The 17,122-nt window shown below is 43.0% G+C and overlaps 1 long non-coding RNA gene across 2 annotated transcripts in view; it reads right to left on the bottom strand.

Annotated features, from left to right (window-relative positions):
* Window positions 1-5,691: 5,691 nt before the first annotated feature.
* LOC129858028 (uncharacterized) overlaps window positions 5,692-17,122 on the bottom strand; it is a 133,849-nt gene continuing 122,418 nt past the window's right edge. Inside the window, exon 3 of one of the 2 annotated variants that reach the window (XR_008759975.1) lies at window positions 5,692-8,251. This is a non-coding gene — a long non-coding RNA (uncharacterized LOC129858028). Of the gene's footprint in view, window positions 8,252-13,180; window positions 13,581-17,122 lie in introns of those variants that run through there. The other variant, XR_008759974.1, reaches the window with a different exon arrangement.

Here is a 17,122-nt window from a genome sequence, read left to right as displayed (position 1 = left end):
AAGGAATGCAGGCATAACTTTCACTAAGGAATGCAGGCATAACTTTCACTAAGGAATGCAGGCATAACTTTCACTAAGGAATGCAGGCATAACTTTCACTAAGGAATGCAGGCATAACTTTCACTAAGGAATGCAGACATAACTTTCACTAAGGAATGCAGGCATAACTTTCACTAAGGAATGCAGACATAACTTTCACTAAGGAATGCAGACATAACTTTCACTAAGGAATGCAGACATAACTTTCACTAAGGAATGCAGACATAAGTTGAACATCTATACACTTGAAAACAATGTTTCCAAATCAGCTGCAATGATGAAAACGTTCATAAAGGACAATGTCAGATTTGAGTTGCTGTATGATTCACAAGGCACATGCTTCCTGCTGCTGTGATGCAGTGAGCAGTGAATATGTATTAATCAAGAATATATCCTGGATGGATACATGATCATCATATAGGGTTCATTCATAAAACTCACTGCCAATGTTAATTTACCACTTTTTTTTTTTTTTTTGCCAAACAGGTAAATAGCCTACACCACAAAACCCAGAAAACATGCACCACATAAACCATACGAATCCAGTTTTAGGAATAAGCCACAATATTATTTCCATCTGAAAGCATGACCTGATGTTCTTGTATGATTCTAAACCAAAGCTCTCATTGTTGTGTCTTTTCCAGGCTGCCGACTGATTTAATTGGGCCGTATTTTACTTTGTGTGTAGGACGAGCCAACAGAACATCTGACCATGAAGCTTGCCAGGCTGTGGATCCTACAGGTCTGCAATCACAGAAAAAGCATATAATTCTCCATCCATATAAAGGTAGGGATTGTTGTCAAATGCACATCATACGCATGGCGGTACTCTGGGCAAAATCATTTGAATGGAACTTCAATCAATACATACCCTTCTCAGGTCAACAAATGGACTAGAGACTGTTACAGAGGAGATGGTGTAAAATGGAGAGAGACAACTAAGAGGACACTCGTCTAAAGGTAAGCCATCCTTCTACTTTTAGACGAGTGTCCTCTTAGTTGTCTCTCTCCATCCCCTCTGTAACAGTCTCTCTAGCCCAAGGTTGGACAATGACCAGGGGGGAGAGAGGACAGGCTGTACAATTACGATTGAGATCAGAGTAGAGACTCATCTTGGAATAGGACATCTGGTAGAGAAGGATTTGTGTGACATCCGAAAGATACGGTGGCAGCGATAGCAACACTACAGTGGCATCATTTCAGACTAACTACAGGGGATGAACTACGGTAAATTACACTGCACCAGACAGGTGATTGTAGGCTTCGGCATAGTACTTAACATTACAAAATCGGCACAAGCAAAAACTTCACATTTAAAGTGACAAGTGGTGCATAACTGCATGTACTTACTAACTTTTTACATGGTAATTACATACATATTTAGTTGCATTAATATAGGGCCAATTAAATGTCAAAGGTGCCTGCAGGGAGGAAGTCATTAGGGTGGAGGGGACTATAATATCATATTAAAGATAGAGCAGTAGAGACGGGGAATATTCCTACCCTGTTAGAAAGAGCTAGCACTGAATAGGTCAAAGGAACAAAAGCCACTGAAGATGATGCGGGTGAGAAGAGAGGGTAACCCTTCGGCAGTGTGAGGTAATGTTGTCCTAATGTAAGTGAAGCCAAGGTGAGGAGGCAGGTAGGATGGAGAGGAACGATTGGCCTGGCACAGACCAGGTGGATTGATATGCCCACTTACACAGAATAAAAAAGGAAGATTATTTCATTGTCCGTCACGTTGTGTAGTTCATATGCCAAATCACTTTTAATCATTTATATGCATCTGTACCCAAGTGTGTATGACCATGTGTGTGTCTGTGCTTGTGTATGAATGCCCATGTGTGTGCCAGTGTATGTGTGACTGTGCATGTGTGTATGAATGCCCATGTGTGTGCCAGTGTATGTGTGACTGTGCATGTGTGTATGCCTATATGTTGTCTGTCCATTAGTAAAGATAAAAACCGTGTTGGAGGAGCCACGTCCCCTGAACACACCAGGCTCCATTCTAGCAGGAGCACGTTCAAATGTTCAAATTTTACTCTACCCCCCCCCCCCCCTCACTTTTGTCCTAAGAGGGCAATTAAGGAAACAAACGTTTTCCCCCAGATTAGCTGACTGCCAGCTTTGCATACTAATGTAATGCCAAGTGGTTACAAATAGTGAGTACTCTAATTACCGGCACTGTTTTCAATCAGAAATTGCTCAATTTCCCAGGATGAGGTCTCCATGGCTGGAGGAAAAAAAACACAACCTGACAGAAGCAAGAGACAATCATCATCTGTGTGTGTGGAGTGTGTATATCTGTGTGTGTGTGTGTGTGTGGAGCGTGTATATGTGTGTGTGTGTAGGTGTGTGGAGTGTGTATATCTGTGTGTGTGGAGTGTGTATATCTGTGTGTGTGTGGAGTGTGTATATCTGTGTGTGTGTGGAGTGTGTACATTTGTGTGTGTGTGGAGTGTGTATATCTGTGTGTGTGGAGTGTGTATATCTGTGTGTGTGTGTGTGTGTGGAGCGTGTATATCTGTGTGTGTGTGGAGTGTGTATATCTGTGTGTGTGTGGAGTGTGTATATATGTGTGTGTGTGGAGTGTGTACATCTGTGTGTGTGTGGAGTGTGTATATCTGTGTGTGTGTGTGTGTGTGTGTGTGTGTTTGTGTGAGCGTGTTTGTATCCTTGTGTGACTGTGAGTGTGTGTATGCAAATAAGTTCATCTGCCTTTCTGTGTGTGCAACAGACGCAAGCAGGCACAGCCCTCTCCATCACTGGTGCCCCTGACAACACAGGAAATGGATCCCACCCGGTGGCAGCCTCAGCCTTCACACTATTTAGCACCACAATTATCCCCCATTCATTCACAGGCTGGATGAACCATATAAGGCCAAATGTGATTCTGCGATGATCAGCGCAATGTGAAACCACGGGTCTGGCCTGGCAATTTGATGTGATTGTGCTGCTGTGATCTTCTGTAGTAGGTGAGGCACCTCCTTTATTGTGCCATTCTACTGGAGGGAGAGAATTAGAATGGAGTCTTTGATTTTAGGTGGACACAGTCATAATATCTGGAAGAGGTACAATGGTGTAGCATATTGTGGGTGATCAAACAGAGGAGGGGAAAATTAACAGTGATGTAAAGTACTTAAGTAAAAAATACTTTAAAATACTAATGTCGTTTTTTGGGATACCTTACTATTTACCATACCGTTCAAAAGTTTCGGGTCACTTAGAAATGTCCTTGTTTTTGAAAGAAAAGCACATTTCTTGTCTAGTAAAATAACAAAAACTGACCAGAAATACAGTGTAGACAATGTTAATGTAGTAAATGACTATTTTAGCTGGAAACAGCAGATTTTTAATGGAACATCTACATAGACGTACAGAGGCCCATTATCAGCACCCATCACTCCTGTGTTCCAATGGCACATTGTGTTAGCTAATCCAAGTTTATCATTTTAAAAGGCTAGTTGATCATTAGAAAACCCTTTTGCAATTATGATAGCACAGCTGAAAACTGCTGTTCTGATTAAAGAAGCAATAAAGCGGGCCTTCTTTAGACTAGTTGAGTATCTGGACCATCAGTATTTGTGGGTTCGATTACAGGCTCAAAATGGCCAGAAATAAATTACTTTCTTCTGAAACTCGTCAGTCTATTCTTATTCTGAGAAATGAAGGTTTTCCATGTGAGAAATTGCCAAGAACCTGAAGATCTCAAACAACGCTGTGTACTACTCCCTTCACAGAACAGTGCAAACTGGCTCTAACCAGAATGGAAAGAGGAGTGGGAGGCCCCGGTGCACAACTGAGCAAGAGGACAAGTACATTAGAGTGTCTAGTTTGAGAAACAGACGCCTCACAAGTCCTCAACTGGCAGGTTCATTAAATAGTACCCGCAAAACACCAGTCTCAACGTCAAAAGTGAAGAGGCGACTCCGGGATGCTGGCCTTCTAGGGAGTGACGGTTGCTGATAATGGGCCTCTGTACGTCTATGTAGATATTCCATAAAAAACCTGCCGTTTCCAGCTACAATAGTCATTTACAACATTTCCTGACACCCAAAAGTACTCGTTACATTTCTAATGTTTAGCAGGACAGGAAAATGGTACAATTCACACACTTATCAAGAGAACATCCCTGGTCATCCCTACTGCCTCTGATCTGGCAGACTCACTAAACACAAATTTTGCATTTGTAAATTATGTCTGAGTGTTGGAGTGTGCCCGTGGCTATCCGTAAATATAAAAAACAAGAAAATAGTGCCATCTGGTTTGCTTAATATAAGGAATGTGAAATTATGATACTTAAGTATATTTTAGTAATTACATTTACTTTTGATACTTGAAGGGATACTTCAGAATTTTGGCAATGAGGCCCTTTATCTACTTCCCCAGAGTCAGATGAACTTATGGATACCATTTTTATGTCCAGTATGAAGGAAGTTAGAGGTAGTTTGATGAGCCAACGCTAACTAGCGTTAGCACAATGACTGGAAGTCTATGGGTATCTGCTAGCATGCTAGTCTCAGTTGGAATGGAGGTAGGGCAAGGAACAGACATCCTCGCACCACCATGGTCATGGGGAGCTGTAGGGACGGCACAGAGCACAGTGAACCCGGTGACCTTTAGCTAATGGAGGTCTGGCCTCTGATCAATGCACTGAGAGACTGGAGGAGGCCATCTTGCCCTTTCACTGAGAGATGGGATGGAGGGGACAGAGGGGGACGGAGGGTGGCAGCCAACAGGCGCGCCATGCGGCCATCGACCCTGCCAGTCTCCCATCCTGTGGGTGACAGCTGTGCCAGCGGGCCTGGGGATGGTAATGTCAAGATGCCACTCTGCCCTGCCACCAAGGAAGGACAGCCAACCTCTCAGTCTCTGTGCTGTAGGGAGGGAGGGAAAGTCACTGCAGATTTATGTATTATGGTTTTGTGGTCAAATGGAATCAGCTTAACAGGTGTAGGATCTTCATTTAAACACCATGTTGCAGGAGAAAGTTCCTGCAATGCAATACATTTACATTTTGAGGTTTAAAAAGGCTTCTGAAGGTTATAATTTTCACTTTTAAATTTCAGACTTGATTTTCCTTTATGAAAAATGGATTCTAATTCACATAATAATTCACATTTCCTCTTGCTGCAGGATTATTTTCCTGCTGTAGCAAACTGGCTCAAATTATGATCCTACATCTGTATCAGTACAGTGTAATTAAGAATCTGACGAAAGACCGAGAGCAGGTGTTTATAACAAGTTTATGGACAGTTTTACATTTAAATGTAGTGTAATTACAGTTTCAGCGAAGACATAAGCCAAGTTTAGGGCAGTGTAAAATATTAGCATTTTCTGTGGTTGTAACTTGAAATGCAGTGTTGGGGATTTAAATGTTTGTGTAAAGCTTTGGGGTTGAGATGTTGAGATGTCATTTTGTAGTGTGATGCTCTGTACAACCCAGATGGCTCACTACTGTGTCTTTCATCATAGTAGCCTCTGAGACACATGAATGACATACAGCTCGATAAACATTAGCATGGAACAACAAGTGAACAACAGTTTTTGCATTGTAATGAATTACACATCTCCTTACAATCATACAAAGCAACTCATAAGACCAACCGCACATAAATCACATTCCATACGGAGGGGAAAAAAGCTCACAGATAGATTTGGAGCAAATTTCTCTTTTTATTATCATTATCATTAACAGTAATTTGATACTCAAACCTCCTGTGACCTTTTCACAGCATCCTCCATTCCCATAAGAGCCACTCAATAGCACGAGCAGAAGGCAAAGTGCCGAGAGAGAGGGAGAGAGAGAGAGAGAGAGAGAGAGGGAGAGAGAGAGAGAGGGAGAGAGAGATAGTGAGATAAAGATTGATAGTGTACACTGCACAGTACATTATACACAATATATACATGCAGAGAGAGAGAGAGAGAAAAAAGTGTGTTAGAGATTGATAGTGTGCACTATACAGTCAATTATACACAGAGAGACAGACAGAGAGACAAAAGAGAGAGAGAGAGAGAATAAAGAGAGAGAGAGAGAGAGAATAAAGAGAGAGAGAGAATATTGAGAGAGATTGTCCGTAATATACATTATAAACATGATTATCATATCGCTGATGTACTTTTATATGGTGCTCCTCAATGCACATTCCTAAAATTCAAATGCAATCCAAAACAATTTAGAAGTGGAAACACATGAAGACGTCATGTGGTCACCGCGGGCCAGTGGTGGGGCATACTGTCTGTGTGTGATTACCATGCAGTTACACTTACTGTACATTTGGCCATAAGCCCCACCGACGGACCGACTGAGGAGAATATGGGGCAATCTGAGCAGGGCATGTCTGGCCTGTGACAGGCTCAACTTGCCAGCGTTTCCTCCTTATCAGGAGCTGGGGGTGGCGAAACTAATTGAAAAGCTACTTAGGTTTTCTTCCTCTCATATAAATGGATTACAGTCTTTGCCTCCATGCTTTGGTCCTATGTTTACTCAATGAGATTTGACACTAGAGTGGAGGGATAGGTCCACTCCCAATTTGATCCCACACGCCCAATTCCATACTAACAATCAGCGCCTGTCTCTCTGTCTCACACCCTCCTGTGTTTATTATCTTAGCAGGCCAATAAAATGGCCCATCATACTATATATACTGTATAAACATGTTAATATATGTATACATGTGGGGATATGGTATGGGGAGGCTGACACCCTTGGTCAGGGACTTACGCGGGTGCAGGGGAGCGAGGAAAGGGGTGCCGAGAGAACCCCGTGGATCCACTGAGTGGTGTGGCAGACTCCCCAACCTCCTGCTAGGATTTGTTGGAATGTGAGAGAGGAGGATTTTAGCACCAGGCGAGCCACGCCAGAGCCACGCAGACTTCATGCCATCTGTCTCCCCCCTCTGTCCTCCTTTTGCCAAACTCATTAGACCTTTTTTTCTCTCCTTTTCATCCCTTGTCACAAGACTAGGGGACATACTGGGATCTGCTAACGCACTGGAGGAAAGAATGGAGGGAGGAAATGGAAGAAGAAGCTCAATAAACAGATTTAGAAATCTGGGTTCATTAATATGTATTCATGATGTACTGACAGCCTGAACGACATACAGGCTCTGTATCACAGAGAAACTGAGGATTCATATTGGGTATGTTGTATCCAAGTTTAAGGACCATGAAACACTTCCACGAGTCAGTAAAGTCAGTCAGTAAAGTCTAACACCGGATTGAAGGCATCAATGTCAAAAAGGTATTCATTTTAACAACATACTCTCGTATATTTAACTTCTATTGTCCTTCAAGAGTGGCTGCATTTCTTTAAATACTGCATGTCCAGTTATTCATTGGTAGGACTGTGAGGTAGTGACACATCGTACGTTATTGTGTATGAGTTAGTGAAATGGAAGCCTGTTGTGATTAGTCAGAAACATGTCAGATTAATTATCAGAACTGTCAATATGGTGTCATATATGCCCCAAATTACTTAATGACCTAATAAACTGTATCATAAATAACAGTATGTTGTTGATATGTTCATTTGAACCCGTAATTAAGTCAAGTGAGTATTGTTGTATATGTACTGCATGTTCAAATCAGGAAAACAGTCATCTACAAACCTTAATTGACCAGGTCAACTTCACATCCATAAATCCCTGGAAACAAACATTTTTCCAACATGAAGCTTTTGACAAACAGATTACACATTTAACACATCATAACCAAGTTGAGTAGGGCTCAGGATCATGATTCGGCGGGCATTATGAAATCGAAAACAGATCCCCTCATCAAATGGCTCTGTGAGCCGTGTGGTGGTCTGATGGGGCTGACCCCTGGCCCTCTCCCTGTGGGGGGCGGCTGGGGAGGGGGCGCGGGAGATCACACGAAGGCCCTGTTCTGGCTCCATGTCCAAACAGCCTGGTCTGTTCAGGAGGAGGGTGGAGGGGTGGAAGTGTACCCCCTCGTCCTAAAGAGAGCACCAGGTGGCAAGGACGTGGGCAGGGGGCTTTTGATGCTGACCCCTGGTCCCTGGGATGGGATGGCTCTAGTCATTGATCCAGCCAGAGGACGGAGGGGAGCCAGGTGCCCCTGGTGGGGGATCAGCTGCTGCATTCTGAGTATGGAGGAGAGGAGTCTGGGTCACACTGGTCCCAGTCATGCCAGTAGTCACAGCCCCAGTGTTGACTGGCTGTGATGTTGTAGACAGGGTGCTGGTCTAACACTGAAAGCAAAAGGGAACAGATTAATGAGTCAGTGTCTCCAAACTTTTGACTGGTACTGGTATATATATATATACAGTACCAGTCAAAGGTTTGGAGACCGACTCATTCAAGAGTTTTTCTTTATTTTTACCATTTTCTACATTGTATGCTGCACGATTTGGTAAAAGACCAAGTACATATTATGGCAAGAACAGCTCAGATAAACAAAGAGAAATGACAGTCCATCAGTACTTTAAGACATGAAGGTCAGTCAATACAGAAAATGTCAAGAATTTTGAAAGTTTCTTCAAGTGCAGTTGCAAAAACCATCAAGCGCTATGATGAAACTGGCTCTCACGAGGACCACCACAGGAAAGGAAGACCCTGAGTTACCTCTACTGCAGAGGATAAGTTCATTCGAGTTACCAGCCTCATAAATTGCAGCCCGAATAAAAGTAACAGACACATCTCAATATCAACTGTTCAGAGGAGACTACGTGAATCAGGCCTTCATGGTCAAATTGCTGCAAAGAAACCACTACTATAGGACAAAAAATAGAAGAAGAGACTTCTTTAGGCCAAGAAACATGAGCAATGGACACTAGACCGGTGGAAATCTGTCCTTTGGTCTGATGAGTCCAAATAGGAGATTTTTGGTTGCAACCGCTATGTCTTTGAGAGACGCAGAGTAGGTGAACGGATTATCTCCGCATGGGTGGTTCCCACCATGAAGCATGGAGGAGGAGGTGTGATGGTGCTTTGCTGGTGACACTGTCTGTGAATGATTTAGAATTCAAGGCACTCTTAACCAGCATGGCTACCACAACATTCTGCAGCGATTTGCCATCCCAACTGGTTTGCGCTTAGTGGTACTATCATTTGTTTTTCAACAAGACAATAACCTAGCACACCTCCAGGGTGTGTAAGAGTTATTTGACCAAGAAGGAGAATGATGGAGTGCTGCATCAGATGACCTGGCCTCCACAATCCCCCGACCTCAACACAATTGAGATGGTTTGGGATGAGTTGGACCGCAGAGTGAAGGAAACACTCTGCATATGTGGGAACTCCTTCAAGACTGTTGGAAAAGCATTCCTCGTGAAGCTAGTTGAGAGAATGCCAAGAGTGTGCAAAACTGTCATCAAGGCAAAGAGAGGCTACTTTGAAGAATGTCAAATATAATATTTGTTTAACACTTTTTTGTTACTACATGACTCCATATGTGTTATTTCATAGTGTTGATGTCTTCACTATTATTCTAAAATGTATAAAATCGTAAAAATAAAGAAAAACCCTTGAATGAGTAAGTTTGTCCAAACTTTTGAATGGTACTGTACATGTTCGTGTAGCCCAAACTGTTCGGAGGCTACAAACAGAAGTTGGCAGTGTAACGGCTCTCTTTCGGTGAGTGAGTTGACCAAGGCGCAGCGGGTGATGAATACATAATGTTTTAATGACAAGACGGAAAAACACGAAACGAAATACACTTGAATGATTTACAAAATAACAAAACGAACTAGACAGACCTAAACTATGAACTTACATGAAACGAGGAACACAATAAACAGGAACGACCGAACGAACGAGACGAGACAGTACCGTGTGGTGCAAAATACACAGACACAGCGACAATCACCCACAAACAAACAGTGAGAACCTCCTACCTTAATATGACTCTCAATTAGAGGAAAACGCAAAACACCTGCCTCTAATTAAGAGCCATACCAGGCAACCCAAAACCAACATAGAAACGGAAAACATAGACTGCCCACCCAAAACTCACGCCCTGACCATCACACACATACAAAACAACAGAAAACAGGTCAGGAACGTGACAGGCAGATCGGCTGTACCAACTTCAGACGAGTCCCAAGAAGCTTGTGGGGGTCGTAGATCAAAATGGAGAACGCCATCGTGTTCGAACGCTACAGACGGTCTGACAAACACCGGTCTAGCTCTGTCACCTTTACCGCAGATGCGAAAGTGCGACATCGGCGGACGCGGTGGGTTGAGAAAAATCCCAGATATCTTTAGCTTAAACAGACAGATTTTTTGTTGGAATTCTTATTATGCTAATTAGATTTCCCCGGGGGAGTGGATGTTGACTCTAGGGTGCTTTAAGAAAAGTTTTTCAACAGAATCGGTGGAATGACTAGACCCCTGCTCACACACAAACACAGTTCACTTTCCTAATTTGCTCCTTGTATAAATCCATCGCGCATCTAAACACTCTCCTCTCACCTTTTCCCTTTGCTTATGGACTTCGGTGCAAAACACATCAGCTGTCATAACCGCTAACCTCTACACACAGCCTACATCGTTGTCAACATATTATCTAACGTCATAATCAACATAGCTAATAGAACTAACGCGTTAGTAAACCCGCTACAATCATGCAGTACAGTGTACAGTCAGTAAGCAGTTCAGCAGTTACACTGGCGGACCCCAGTGGCAATACATTTACAAAACCAAAAGCTGCCCTTGACTCAGAAACGTTCCAGTGTTGGATAGCCATAGGATAGCTATTCCCTCTCTGTTTAAGCCAGGTGTTTGAGTAGGCTAAACTAGCTAGATGCATTCATTAGCTAAGTAAGGTATAGTAAAAGTGAGAAGGGAAAAAAACATATATATATATATATATATATATATATAGCTAGCTAGCTCTCTCTCTTGCTTCTCTTTCATTTTTGAAGAAATTAATTTGTGCGAATTGTTCAATGATTTTCTCTCTCTCTGAGTCAACTATTTACCACATGTTATGCACTGCAGTGCTAGCTATCTGTAGCTTATGCTTTCATTACTAGATTCATTATCTGATCCTTTGATTGGGTGGACAACATGTCAGTTCATGCTGCAAGAGCTCTGAAAGGTTGGAGAACATCCTCCGGAAGTTGACATAATTACTGTGTAAATCTATGGAAGTGGGTGAGAACCATGAGCTTCCTAGGTTTTCTATTGAAGTCAATGTACCCAGAGGAGGACGAAAGTTAGCTGTCCTCAGGCTACACCATGGTGCTACCCTACAGACGGTTGTTGAGGCTACTGTAACGGATGTGAAATGGCTAGCTAGTTAGCGGGTACGCGCTAGTAGCGTTTCAATCAGTTACGTCACTTGCTCTGAAACCTAGATGTAGTGTTGCCCCTTGCTCTGCAAGGGCCGCGGCCTTTGTGGCGCGATGGGTAACGATGCTTTGTGGGTGACCATTGTTGATGTGTGCAGAGGGTCCCTGGTTCGCGCCCATGTCGGGGCGAGGGGACGTACTAAAGTTATACTGTTACATTGATGCTGTTGACCCGGATCACTGGTTGCTGCGGAAAAGGAGGAGGTTGAAAGGGGGGTGAGTGTAACGGATGTGAAATGGATAGCTAGTTAGCGGGTACGCGCTAGTAGCGTTTCAATCAGTTACGTCACTTGCTCTGAAACCTAGATGTAGTGTTGCCCCTTGGTCTGCATGTGAAAACAGCCATTACACGTGAAAAAGCGATTTCCACATGTGAAACTGCAAATTCCATGTTTCTTTTGTAAGGGGATGCATGGATTCTTTGACTGGAGACGTTTTTGATTGAAATGGAGTGCTGAATGCTGAAAATTACTGAAAGTAATGCAAGGTAAAATACAGCAAAGTGACATCACTGTGAAAAAAGTAAACGCTGAATGACTGACAACCAGTGTTAGGTACACAACTAGATTAGAACAGAAAACATAGAATGAGCAGAATGTCTCACCAATGTCAGAGGTGTGGTAACAAGATCAGCCAGTCAATGAATGAGGAAAAATCTCTGTCAAATCTAAATGAATGTGTTAAATCTTCATTTTAATCAACTGTGGTACAAAATACGACTGGGAAAATTAGGAGTGCGAGCAAGCCAGTGAGAAATCAACATTTCAAATGTGAGCACCATTACACATCCAAGAGATGTATATCTCAATTGAACTTATCTGGTTAAATAAAGAATAAATAAATAATACATTTAAATTGTAGTGTTGCTGGTCTCTCATTCATAATGAGCTGATGTCCTGCTGGGGTAGCTGGAAGAAGACAGTACCTCAAAATCTGCCAGCGCTTCCAACACTGTGTCTGTATCTGGGCCAGGCTTGGAGGAGGGTTAGTGTTATCAGTGTCTAAACTCTGTACCTTCTGTGTCTATGAGACGTTTACTACACACACACACACACACACACACAGACATTCACGTGCGCGCACACACACACACATACACACACACACACAAACACACACCCAAAAGACAGGGACTATAATCCTCCCACTTCCCTGGGGCTTGGACGTGAAAGCAGGCTGGATGGAAGAAGAAATTAAGATGTGTCTGATTCCAACAGCAGCCAATAGGAGAGCAGCGCCTTACACCCAGTGCTCTCTGATAGGTTCTCCTGGCCCTCTTCATCTCCGGGTCCGTATCATTCTCTCAAATCACAAGCACACCAGCAGTCTGACCCAAAGACAACAAGACCCAGGGAGGGATGGAAGGAGGATGGAGGGATGGAAAGAAAGTGTGTGGGAGGGAACAGCAGCCATGCACGGTGTCAGTAGTAGCCAGTGTGTTATTATTAATAAAGCATTAAAAAGTGAGCACATCAAAGTGTACAGGGGCCATGCTATCATACATGAAAGTAACATACTATAGCTTAATGTCTCCTAAGGCGTGTTATGGTGACGCTGCTTTCATTTGAAATGCATTGTGTGGCGAATGGATTTGTGAGAGTGGAGAAAGCGTGGCGTGGGTGCAGACCATAATTTAAAACCTGACCTCATAGGCTCTTCAAAGCCTTAGTGACTGAGGATATTTAGTGCTTACTGGTGTAGGAGACCCGCGCCAAGGCTGTATAAACAACAGATATGTACATGCTGGCATAGCTGGTGATGCATAGGCCTATGATAGGCCTACCACATGATCAATACTCAGTACAAACAACAACAACAACAACAACATTTGGGAAACCTTTTATTTATTTTGTTTCCTATTATCAGATCACACAGCACATTATATTGACTTTCACTGGGAATAAAAATGTCTCACTTAATGTTACAATTTCTCTTTTTCCGCCCCATAAACCATGAATCCTCAATTCTGCAATTGGCACTATTGCGGTAATACTCATTTTGCAAATGGAGAAGGCTGGAAGTAACACATCTTTCTCTCTCTCTTTCTCTCTCTTTACCAGCGACGCCAGGTAATTATCCTAATCTACCTTCCTTCTCCGCTCCTGCTCTTCTCTCCTCCACCGCATCACGCTGCTTTGGACCACCTCTGTGCCTTCATTATCAGCACTGGGAGTGTCTAATGGCTTGGCTCTCTCACAGCGCAGTCTGTCGGAGGAGAGACAGCCTGCTGAGGAAACGAGATGGAGGGACCGGAGAAGAGGGGGGGAGTTGGGGGGGAGGAGGAGGGAGGAGGGGGAGAAGGGAAGGAGATACAGCACTGAAGGTTAACATCTCAATCACTTTGGGGCAATTCTGCCAGACTCTGTTAGCTCCAGCTTTTCAGGCGTCTCCCTGAAAACGAACGGCAGTGGGACGAGTTTGTCTGTCACAATGTCAAAGAGGTGGCGAGGAGGAGGACACTTTGGAGGTGGACAGTGTGTGTGTGTGTCAGGATGAGTTGGCCATGGGATGGGTGTATTTAGGGCGACGGGTCGTGTTTTAAGATGGGACAGGGCGGCTGGTGCACCACAACATACAACAGACTCCCACCTTGTCTCTTGTAGACAGCAAGCCATTTAACATACAGAAGGACTGGGGGTGGCAATTCAGTTGCACATTTTTTTCTAAATGACACCCTTGACGGATGGAAAAATGTTGGGGTCCCTGAACAGATTTATGCGGTACGAAAATAAAATGTGTGACATCAAGACAAAAAGACAGACATTTTCAAACCTACTTTTGAACCCCTAAAGAGAACAGTGACAAATGCTACCACACCCACACTCCTTCTGTACCATACCTGCTTCTCAACACTCCAAAAATGTCATATAGTCAAACTGTGATATTGTATGTTGTATATGGCACAAACACAATATACATGGCCTCATTCCAAGTGTACTGTAACTGTACAGTTCATGCATGGAGGAACGACACAGATTGAGATGGTCTCTGCTTCCGTCTAAATATACATACCATACAGTATGTATAATTAGTTAATGACTATGGAGGTCTTGCACTACATGTCTTTAGAAGGGTACATACCATTTAAATGCTAATGAATAGTAATGGATGTGTATTATATCATGTTTACGACGTGCACACGTAAAACAAATGTTTTAGCCTACACATAAACATACCACATGGGCGCACTTCCTCACTGAAATGACTCTAGATACAGTATAGCACATTGTGTTGAGTTGCTAAATACTATGCAAATACATAGAGAGCTGTGCACCACTGAGATGAAAGCATGATCTCAGTGTAGAGCCTGGGTACTGTTTGGTCACCCATAAACAATTGGGGCAGTGTTAGCCTAAAACGTGGCATTAGCGCAGTATTAGTCAACAGCCTGAGTCAATACACCCCACTGGGCTGCGTGTCCTCCTACAAACACAAACAATTGCTCTAGCAGGCCTTTGCAACTAGATGGAAACATCAATTACAGTAAATTACACAGAAACAATGAGAAACACTTTCATTTGTTTAATCTCCTGAGCTGTTTTGGATGAAAGCAATGGGCGCTGGAGTAAGATAACATTACATAGCCCAAAGTTATTATCCCCCCCCCCCCCAATAATGTTTATACATACAGCAGGAGTGGGCTATTTATATTTTGCTCCTCAGCATGTACTACGAAAGGAGCATCAACTTCAAATAATGTGTTCAATGTGCGGCCCACTTTATGGATGTAGTTGAATTCCAAATAGGAGACACTGAAAATCCAACGGCAGCTCCAATGTTTGTCTGAAGAGCTGCAAGCCTCCGGAGTTTCATAGCAGAGAAAATAGCCACAGCTCCATTGAAAGACAAAAAGCTTTATGTGCTTGTCTAGGGGAGGAAAACACACACATTATGTGATTAGAAAATAATTGTAAGTCACAATCCTGGGATAGAGGCCTCTACATTCTCTACAAGGTCGACTTTAAAGAGGAGGTGAAAACAATGAACCAAATACTCAATTTATGTATCCGTTCATTCTTTCTGCACAGAGAAACCACAAATGACTAGTCTACTAAATTCTAGCTCTTTTCTAGCAACTCAAACAGTAACTATGCACCAAAACAAAAAGCGAAGAACTTCAACCAAACACTGTAATGTTTCAATGAGCTGCTTTGCCATGGTTGATTATCGGGGGGGTTGGTTGGATGCAGGGGACAGGCAGATGAAGATTTTGGCTGTTCCAGAAAGCTTTTTTGAGGGGGGGGGGGGGGGGGGGGGGGGGGGGTAGTTGGAGTAAATGAAAGACAAATGCCAGTAGTGCCCACTCAGCTATTTTCCCTGTCAAGATCAAAGGCTCCGCTGGACTGGCCTCTCCGCGGGAAACTTGAAATGGGCCCTGCCTTTGTTTGCTGTTGCTAGGAGACCTGCAGACAGCTGAAAGTGTTTGCAGTGGGGTACAAGATCAAAAACATTTCCAATATACATTTTTAAGACTGCTGTGTATTCCAGGCTTAGGCTTGTAATTTACAGGACAAAAATAAAAGACCAAGAAATAATGATGTCTCTGTGTGTTGGTCATGGACTAAATTGACGATTAGCTTGATTTTTGCTGTTGGCAAAGCAAGGTAGTTTAATAGTGACAGGGTTGCATGTTTATAACACACTTGGAAGGGTACATCACTGCTCTTTTCTGTAGTAGGCCTAAAAACAGTATGATATAAAGAGAAGTGAGATTCACACCTTATGTTATATCTTTTGATATTGTTATGGAGAATTAACATAATGGACATATTAGTTTGGTTAGTCGAATGCTCGCCCCCCCCCCCCCCCCCCCCCCCCACTCTCTCTCACACACACACACACACACACCCTTGCCCACAAACAGTGGACCAATCAGGCCCACATCCAGTTTGATATTTACAGGGCTGAAGTTAACCTTAGCCACAATGCTAATTATAACATTGTTATGGTTTAATGGGCCCCATGATAGTTTGGGTGCCTACACATGTGTCACTGGGTGCTCATTAGCCATTATTAGGTCGACACTCAACTAAAGTCCAAACCCACTGAGCCAGAAATAACAAGTGTCCCCTTGATATTTACAATACTGTCCTTGGTAGGTATGCAATGTGTCTGTTTGTTTAATGAGAGAGTAACGGTGTGTTCAGTTTGTATGTTGACCAGATCAATGATGAATACATAGTCCAAGTAAGCCACGCCTCTTAAATCTTCAATTACATTACATTGTTTGGAGCCACTTAAACCAACTGGATGACTTACTTTACCCGTAGCCATGTCTGAAGGACCAAGAAATCGGCGTCCTTTCTATTCTTCCAATTAGGAAATGTATACCTTGTGCGTAATGGGTATATCTTGTGCGTAATGCGCAAACACAAAACGTAAAACTATGGTGCTGCAGCAGTGGCATGTCCCATTCAAACTTGTTTAACCTCTGTTGGCTTTGTATCTCTTCTCAAATGTCTTTAAAAATAGCTGTTTATGGTAGCGTAGTCTACTCACCCAACCTTATAGACAATTCTAAAATTCTTACAATTCTTATAGACATGTAATTACAGTGGGCTCTGGTCCAAGGGCAAAACCTCCTCGTGTGGTAAATGTGTAATTAAAAAAGACGAAATGAGCTCAATTGATATATTAAGGCGGTGGGATCTACGTTATACTTAATGAAACAAGTAAAACTGCGATCGCCATGAGAGTGACCTTCATGTCTGGAACGACTGAGATTAGAATCGTGCTGCGTCTGCCTGTTGTTTTCACCAACTCGAGCCA

The sequence above is a fragment of the Salvelinus fontinalis genome, chromosome 6, assembly GCF_029448725.1.
Source record: "Salvelinus fontinalis isolate EN_2023a chromosome 6, ASM2944872v1, whole genome shotgun sequence".
NCBI classification, from domain to species: Eukaryota; Metazoa; Chordata; class Actinopteri; order Salmoniformes; family Salmonidae; genus Salvelinus; species Salvelinus fontinalis.
The sequence above is the reverse complement of the archived record's forward strand: the minus strand, read 5'-3'. Positions and strand labels throughout refer to the sequence as shown.